Source organism: Salvelinus namaycush, chromosome 8 (genome assembly GCF_016432855.1).
Source record: "Salvelinus namaycush isolate Seneca chromosome 8, SaNama_1.0, whole genome shotgun sequence".
NCBI lineage: Eukaryota > Metazoa > Chordata > Actinopteri > Salmoniformes > Salmonidae > Salvelinus > Salvelinus namaycush.
The window spans coordinates 37,083,724-37,093,133 of record NC_052314.1 but is presented as its reverse complement, the minus strand read 5'-3'; the positions used below and the strand labels follow the sequence as shown (position 1 = coordinate 37,093,133).

Genomic DNA, 9,410 nt, shown 5'->3' with positions numbered 1-9,410 from the left:
AAAAATAAAAATAAACACAATAAAATAGCAATAATAGGGGGGCTATATACCCAAGTCAATGTGCGGGGGGTAGAAACTCAAGGTAATTTGATACATGTACTGTAGGTAGGGTGTAAGTGGACTATGCATAGATTAATACAACAGCGGTTAGCAGCTAGAGTTAAAAACAAAAGGGGGGGGGGGGGGGTCAATTGCAAATTAGTTGGGTGGCCATTTGATTAATTGTTACAGCAGTCTTAGGCTTGGGCGGGGCCTAGAAGATGGTTAAAGAACCTAGACATGAGCTCCGGTACCGCTTCCATGCGGGTACCAGAGAGAACATTCTATGAATTGGCTGACTGGAGTCTTTTGACACACGTTTTGGGCCTTCCTCTGACACCGCCTAGATATAGGTTCCTGGATGGCAGGAACTTGGCCCCAGTGATTGTACTGGAAACGTACGCACACCCTCGGTAGGCGCCATCGTATGTTTCTTCTCACCTTTAGAAACTGGGTGTGTATCATAAAGTAGCATTGCTGCATCTATGGATCAGGTAATCCCTGACCATGAATCTTATTCATTAGAATCTAAACGGCAAAACGGATCCTAGATCAGCCTTAAACCATGGTGTCAATTCCTCATATTGTACATTTCCCCTTTTGATCCAAGATGGCAGCTGAGCACCAGTCACGCTTCTTATTATATCAGGACAGCTACGAGTCCCATCGTAGCCATTACAGGAACACATCGTCACAGCCCAATCACCTGCTACACCTCGAGGTGCGGGACCTGTCTTGGCTTTCCTGTGAGGTTAGCTATCGCCGCCTGCATGTCCAAAATATGAAACTTGAAGCATGCCATAAGCAACCAAAATGTCTGCTCGCCCAAACCAAAGAGAATGTAGCCCTAAGCGGAGTTCGTCAGAGTCTACCCCCCACCATGGTGACAAACACCCTGTTTCAATCGATGGTAGATCTTCTGCGGAAGAACTCAATCCATAGGACACTAGGCCAGCTTAGTGTTAAGATGGCTGCAGGGAGGAGCAGGTATACAAAGATTTGTCAATAAATGTATAACGTGTGTCTGTTTTTTCGTTTGTTTTTCAAAAATTGCTTGGGTTCATTGGAAAGTTGGTCCTGAATCAGATAGGACTCATCCACACGACACCCTTCAAAAAACAAACTCAATCCTGTACCTCCACCACTTCTCCTTTCTCCCCCATATACACCCTGTCATCCATCCTCAGGAAGGGGCCTGCTATCCGACGGAAAGCTCCATGGCCTTTGTGGACAGGAACCACTGTCCAACCAAAAAAACTTTCTAAGAGTGCAATAGCTTGTGGATTAAGCTGTGAGAGAGTTCATATGCTGCAACATCAATTGAAGGTCAACCACCAGTCGGGCGGCCATTTTGTTTTTTTATTCACGTTTTGAAATCATGTTCTGAATCTGTGGACAACAAAGGCTGGACGTTTTACACCTTGGGTGTGTCCAAAATGGCACCCTATTCTTCGATGTAGTGCATTTGGTTTAATTTTGGATCTGTTTGTTACCATTGTCATTTAAACAATGACAGTAGGTAGTTCATTGTACCCAGAAATGATCTTGACATTGAGATAAAAAACAGTTGCATTGGACCTTAATAATAAATACCTTTTGATATTGTTGTGATGTTCATAAACAGGGTCGGTTCCACGGAAAAAGTGCATTTTGGGGTCCTTTGATATTTTAGGAGAAATTGTGCACACTAGTGAATTGTAAAAGCCTGTTATTTAAATAAAGTACATTAATTTAGACCCCAGGGAACATTTAAAAAATCTGAATTTGAAGATGAATTATAGGCTGCTAAAGTGCCAAAAAATTTTCTGCATTTGCATGTACCTCATCAACCCCGTGTATTCTATGAAGAATTTTCAACCCATTTAACCCAAAAATTACACCAAATTCTAACACCTTAGTTATTTGTGCTTTGGACAAAGTCACTTCTGAAAAATTCAAATGTATTCATGTGATTGATCTAGTGATTCATTTACGTGTGACCCTCATTTTAAGGCAACCTGTTATGAACTCTCATTTAAATATTATAAAAAAGAAACATGGAAAATCTAGTAGTCAAATCCTAGTTTCAAAGTTCGTTTGTGGGTGGGAAACGAGTGGGTGATCATTACACGTCACCCGGTTACCCGTAGTAGAGACAGGCCAGAAAATGTTTTTAGCAATGTCATTTTTTTTGGTGAAGCTTGCATTCAATTGCACTCCCCTTTGCACACAAGCTTCATTCCCCTTATCAGCAAGGGGGAATTTTTTTTTGCTGATTTTAGATGAAAATCGTCCACACCCTTTTACTAATTTGGCACCTTTTACTATAGTCATCTTTTTACTTAAACTATTGAGATAGGAGAACTGTTTTTTAAATGAAGTTGAACATCGTGGCTTTTATGACAGAATGGTAAAATGAGGTGAAAATGTTTTTGGGACCAATTGTTAGATTTAGATTGACCTCAATAGTATTATACAGTGGGGCAAAAAAAGGAATTTAGTCAGACACAATTGTTGCAAGTTCTCTCCACTTAAAAAAGATGAGAGAGGCCTCGTTTAATTTCCTCATAGTACACTTAAACGTATGACATACAAAATGAGAAAAAAAAATCCAGGGGAAAAATAACATTTGTAGGATTTTTTAGAATTTATTTGCAAATTATGGTGGGAAAATAAGTATTTTGGTCAATACAAAAGTTATCCTCAATACTTGTTTATATACCCTCTGTTGGCAATGACAGAGGTCAAAACGTTTTCTGTAAGTCTTCACAAGGTTTTCACACACTGTTGCTGGTATTTTGGCCCCATTCCTCCATGCAGATCTCCTCTATGAGCAGTGATGTTTTGGGGCTGTTGCTGGGCAACACGGACACTTTTTTAAACTCCCTCAAAGATTTTCTATGGGGTTGAGATCTGGAGACGTGGCTTAGGCCACTCCAGGACCTTGAAATATTTCTTACGAAGCCACACTCGTTGCCGGCGGTGTGTTGGGGTCTTGTCAATGCTTGAAAGCCCAGCCACGTTTCATCCAATCCCTCTGCTGATGGAAGGAGGTTTTCACTCAAAATTCACGAGACACGGCCATAATTCTTTCATTTACCAGGATCTAGTCGTACATGGTCCCTTTGCAGAAAAAACAGGCCCACACCAAAGCATGACGTTTCCACCCCCATGCTTCACAGAGGTATGTGTTTCTTTGGATGCAACTCAGAATTCTTTGTCCTCCAAAACACGACGAGTTGAGGTTTTACCAAAAAAGTTATATTTTGGTTTCATCCTGGACCATAGGACATTCATCCCAATCTTCTTATGGATATCCAAGTGCTCTCTAGCAAAATTCAGACTGGCCTGGACATGTACTGGCTTAAGCAGGGGGACACGGTCTGGCACTGCAGGATTGAGTCCCTGGCGGCGTAGTGGGTTACTGAATGGTAGGCTTGGTACTTTGGTCCCAGCTCTCTGAAGGTCATTCACCTAGTTCCCCCGGTGGTTCGGGATTGTTGCTCCACCGTTCTTGTGATCATTTGAACGCACTGGGTGAGATCTTGCGGGAGCCCCAGACAAGAGGGAGATTATCAGTGGTCTTGTATGTCTTCCATTTCCTAATAAATTTGCTCCCACAGTTGATTTATTCAACCAAGAGGCTAACTATTGCAGAGATTCAGTCTTCCCAGCCTGGTGTCTGCAGTCTACAATTTGGTTTTGGTGGACTTTGACAGTCTTTGGTCTTGGCCCTAGTGGAGTTTGAGCTGTGACTGTTGCGGTGTGGACAGTGCTCTTTTAACTGATAACAAGTTCAAACAGGTGGCCATTAAACAGGAAACGAGTGGAGTACAGAGGAGCCTTTAAAAGAAAGAAGTTACAGGTCTGTTGAGGAGCCAGAAAATTCTTGCTGTTGGTAGGGACCAAATATTATTTCCACCATAAATTTGCAAATAAATTCATAAAAAATCCTTCGAAACAATGTGATTTTCCTGGATTTTTTTTTCAATTTGTCTGTCAAGTTGAAGTGGTACCTATTGCATGAAAATACAGGGCCTCTTCATCTTTTTAAGTGGAGAGAACTGCACAATTGGTGGCTGACTAAATACTTTTTCCCCATGTATGTATTATGAAGTCCAACAGTGACCATGGTTAAAAACTAGCCTCGAACGAACCCTCCTCATCCTCGAGAGCTCCCATTCTGGTGTCGATACACGAATACGTGTAGTGAAAACCAATGTGAGCGCGCAGATGACCAGGATGGTTCGTCGAGGTAGTTCAAACTGCAATCAGAGAAAACTGTTACTATCATTAAACAGGTGCAACTTCAAACTTCCATACTCATGAAGTTAGTATATTTTTTCAGACTCCAACGACACCCCACGTTATCGAATTACTAAATCAGTTTTTTCATTGGAATAGGAATAGTTTGAATTCTGACACCATCCTTCCAGTAGTTCCAGTAACAGTGAAACCTTGCTGGAAGCTGTATATTACTGACAGGATGCTGGTAACAAGGAGAGTCAAGGTTCAAGGAAGGGGGGAGGAAACCTCTTTTTCTGTATAGGGTTCTGGCCCGGGAAACGGATGACTACCTGTGTGTGTGTGTGTGTGTGTGTGTGTGTGTGTCATAGGTGGGGTGTGTTGTGTGTGGGGTGTGTGTGTGTGTGTGTTGTGTGTGTGTGTGTGTGATTCTCAGCAGGGGACACCTCAGCACCATGTTAACCACTATCTGACAATAGCATGAATGGTCATCGCAGCTTTACAATGTTGAAACTCAGCTTCAAAGACGATGTTTCAATCGGTTAAGCCTAGCTTTGTGTTAATATCATACACTGCTCCAAAAAAATAAAGGGGAACACGTAAACAACCCAAGAACTCCAAGTCAATCCACACTTCTGTGTGAAATCAAAATGTCTCCACTTAGGAACGCAATTACATGATGACAATAACAAATTTCACATGCTGTTGTGCTAAGGAATAGGACTAAAGGTGGAAATTATAGGCAATTATGCAAGACACCCCCCAAGAAAAGGAGTGAATGCTGCAGGTGGTGACCACAGACACTCTCCAGGTAATATGCTTCCTGGATGATGTTTTTGGTCACTTTTGAATGCTGGCGGTTGCTTTCACTCTAGGTGTGGTAGCATTGAGACGTAGTTCTACACACACACAAGTGGCCCAGGTAGTGCAGATCATCCAGGAGGCAATCAATGCGAGCTGTGGCAAGCAGGTTTGCTGTGTCTGTCAGCGTAGTGTCCAGAGCATGGAGGGGCGCTACAAGGAGACAGGCCAGATACATCAGGAGAAGGTGGAGGAGGCCGTAGGAGGGCAACAACCAAGCAGCAGGACCGCTACCTCCGCCTTTGGCAAGGTAGGAGCACGACAGAGCCCTGCAAAAGGCCCGCCGCAGGCCACAAATGTGCCATGTGTCGCTCAATTGGGCTTTTCTGCCATTACAAATGTTGATGTGTTCGAAGACACAAAATGGCTGATGTTCCTTTTTAAAATTATATTACACTAGCAGGCAACACAAAAACGTGAGGCCTTGTGACTTGAGAGATGCTATGCGCATGGGCAAACCCTGGCTTAACATGGATAGGGGGACAAAGCAAATAAACCACGAGAAACAAAATTGCCAGACGTCGCTTGAGCTAGAGAGTGAGAACATTTGGAATCAGATGTTTGATATGTATTGACCCACCTTCGTTGGCGATTGTTTGCATTTTTGTCTCCCTTAACTAAGATACAAGAAAAACACTTTGCTATTTTTTGTTGTATTTCCATGGACACATCAGTTCATCTCCCTGGTCAATGTGTCTTGGAAAGGCTTTTTTAGTTTCTAGCTCTTAGTCCTCCGAACAACACAGCTTTATGGAATCCAATCGGTCGCACGCACGGCAGCATTGCCCGCTGGTCGACAGCATTAATATGCAGGCTATTCAGATGAGAGAGAGGAGACGTCCAACAATGTCTGGTATTGCATGCATTACATCACGGGGGCCCTATTGTGCAATGCCAAGCCCAAAACCGGACTACAATACAGGAGTCATAATTTATCACGTGTTAGAGAGACGGTACGGTACCCAGTTCAAGATTGTTTTGAGAGGAGCCAGAGCTGGAGAGAGTAACTTTATAGGATTAATCCTTAGCAACCCACATGCTGCGATGTCCACACCCACTTGGACTCCCTATCATTCAAATTATGTAACTTGAGGCTGGTGATCAAATCAAAATGTATTTGTCACTGAGCTGAAGACAAACAGGTGTGAAATGTTATTAAGCTCTAACCATAGTGCAAAAAAGGTATTAGGTGAACAATAGTAAGTACAAGAAATAAACACCAGTAAAAAGACAGGCTGTTTACATAGCGAGGCTAATAAAAGTAGCGAGGCTACATACAGGACACGGTTAGGTCAGGCTGATTGAGTGATAGTATGTAATGTAGATATAGCTAAAGTGACTATGCATATCTGATGACCAGAGAGTAGCAGGAGCGTAAAAAGAGGCGGGTGGCAGGTGGTGGGGTGGCAGGACACAATGCGATAGCAAGTTAGCCAATGGGCGTGGAGCAAGGTTGAGTCAGCCAATGATGTAGTATGTACATGAATGTATATTAAATGATATGGCATATATGAAACAGAGAGTAGCAGCAGCGTTAAAAAAGAAGGGTTGGGGGGAGGAACACAATGAAAATAGTCCGGGTAGCATTTGATTACCTGTTCAGGAGTATAGGCTTGGGGCGTTAAAAAAAACTGTTGAGAAGCCTTTTTGTCTCGACTTGGCACTCCGGTACCGCTTGCCATGCGGTAGTCGAGAGAAAGAGTCGTATGACTGGGGTGGCGGGGGTCTTGACATTTTTAGGGCCTTCCTCTGACACCACCTGGTGTAGAGGTTCTGGATGGCCAGCCAGGATTAAAACTCCCGAGTGATGTATGGGCCGTACCGCACTACCCTCTGTAGTGCTTGCGGTTAGCGTTTAAGAGGCTGAGCAAATTGCCGTAACCAGGCAGTGATGCAACCAGTCAGGATGTCTCGATGTTTGCAGCTTTAGAACCCTGTGGAGGATCATCAGGACCCATGCCAAATCTTTAGTTTCATGAGGGGAAGAATAAGGCTTTGTCGTGCCTCTTCACGGAACTGTCTTGGTGGTGGACCATTCTAGTTTGTTAGTTGATGTGGACACGAGGAAGTTGAATCCTCTCAAACCTGCTACACTAAAGCCCAGTTGGACGAGAATGGGGGGTGTACGGGTCCCCTTTTCCGTAGTCCACAATCATCTCCTTAGTCTTGGTTACGTTGAGGGGGAGAAGGTTGTTATCCTTGCACCACCCGGCCAAAGGCTTTGACTCCCTATAGGCTGTTCTCGTTCAATGTCGTTGATCAGAGTCTACCAACTGTTGTGTCGTATGCAAAATTGAAGATGGTGTTGGAGTCGTGCCTGGCCATGCAGTCGTGGAGTGAACAGGGAGTACCCAGGAAGGGGGACTAAGCCACGCACCCCTGGGAGCTCCATGTGAGGGATCAGCGTGTCAGATGTGTTGTACCTACCCTCACCACTGGGTGCGGCCCCCGTCAGGAAGTCCCAGGATCCACAGTTGCAGAGGGGAGGTGTTTAGTCCCAGGATCCTTAGCTAGTGATGACGCTTGAGGGTACTATGGTGTTGAACGCTGAGCTGTAGTCAATGAATAGCATTCTTACATGTTTCAGGGAAGAGAGTTTCAAGGCCTAACCTCTTGGTTAGAGAAAATGGACCCGGCCGAAGGATGTGGATGATTGAACTGTGCAAACACATAACTTTTTTTCGCTTCTGCTGAGGAAAGATAGACAGACAGACCTACGGGTTGCTCAGACAGTTAGGCCCCAATGTGCTACAGTCTACAGTAAGACAGAGTCTTTGTGCCGCAGTTTTTTGTGTGAGGGATCTGCGGGTTCCTTGGAGTTAGACAGGGTAGTGGATGAGAGGGCAACCAGAGACCAAACCAGAGACAAAACCCCTGTCTGGAACACATACTGTAGCAGGGAGGGGGATTAGGATGAGGGGAAACAAACTAGGTTAAATGGTTCCATAACATAGCCTACAAACTTTACAGTGCACACTCCATTTTTGAGGCGGCAAGAGGTTTGTTCAGTTATCAGAGCAATTTGTGGTTCAGTGAGAGTGTTTTTTTGTGGGGTTCTATGTTGATATTGTGGTTCAGTTATATCAGAGTGTCTTTGTCTTGTGGTTGAGGTGTGTGTTTCATTTGTGGTCCGGTTGCATCAGAGTGTGTGTGTGTGTGTGTCTCTGGCTTGCAGGGAGAGTCGGGAGACCTGGGGATGGTCGGCTTCACTGGGTTTCCAGGACCTAAGGTGAGTCAGAGGCTCTGAGAGATCACCACAGACATTGATCACCCTTGCCTGCTCTCAATGAGCTATTCTATTCCCCCACTGACAAATAAAAAGGGTTGTTACAAACAAAAGACTGTGTTCTGGGTTTTTCCATAGGGGCCAAATGGAGATTTGGGTTTCAAAGGCATACCTGGTCCTAAAGGTCCTCTTGGCATTCTGGTAAGTACAGAATTAGCACTTACTGTTGCAATACATTATGTATATACATGGTGTGTGTGCTGATCTCTCCTCTACGTGTCTGTTTCAGGGTTTCAGTGGACCTGTTGGTCCAGAAGGGATGATTGGCCCAATGGGGAAACCTGTAGGTCCAGTGTGTGTGTGTGTGTGTGAGCACGTGTATGTCTATCTGCCAATTTGACTCTATACACAGTGACTGCACGCATGTGAGAGACAGGTTCAATGATCCGTTTTAAGATTGGGCACTATCCCTTCTCTGTGTTGATGTGTTGCTATTTTTTGAATGGTAACATTTATTTAACTAGGCAAGTCAGTTAAGAACAAATTCTTATTTACCATGACGGCCTATTGGGGAACAGTGGGTTCTGGGCAGAAAGACAGATTTTTACCTTGTCAGCTCAGGGATTTGATCCAGCAACCTTTCGGTTACTGGCCCAACGCTCTAACCACTGGGCTACCTCCCGCTTCAACTGTCTGTAACTGTCAGGCCAAAATATACCAAAATGAATTGATAATCCGCTCTGTCAAAGTCAGACATCTTTCCAGACTAGAGAGAGAGCGTGTGTATTCATGACTCCTCAGCCATAAACCCAGCCATAAGTTCAAACCTCAAGTGTTCGTTTCCATCTTTTATTTATGTGATCTGTCCAATCTAGTCACACTTACCTGGTGGTGTGTTACAAGTCTGCTACTTGTGTTTATATGAAGGGCATTATACTACAGGAATAAAAGAGTTAAAAGAACCGAGGGTACCTGTACTTCTGAAAAGAAACCACTGTATTCCAAAGTCATATTTTCTCTTTCAAAGGGACCGAGGGGGCCAAAGGGAAGCCATGGGGAA

At 44.1% G+C, this 9,410-nt stretch overlaps 1 long non-coding RNA gene across 1 annotated transcript; it reads left to right on the top strand.

Annotated features, from left to right (window-relative positions):
• The first annotated feature begins 8,323 nt into the window (after positions 1-8,323).
• Positions 8,324-8,690, top strand: LOC120052018. The gene is made up of 3 exons (XR_005477356.1): positions 8,324-8,353; positions 8,489-8,551; positions 8,640-8,690. It is a non-coding gene; the product is annotated as an uncharacterized LOC120052018 (long non-coding RNA).
• The last annotated feature ends 720 nt before the right edge of the window (positions 8,691-9,410 follow it).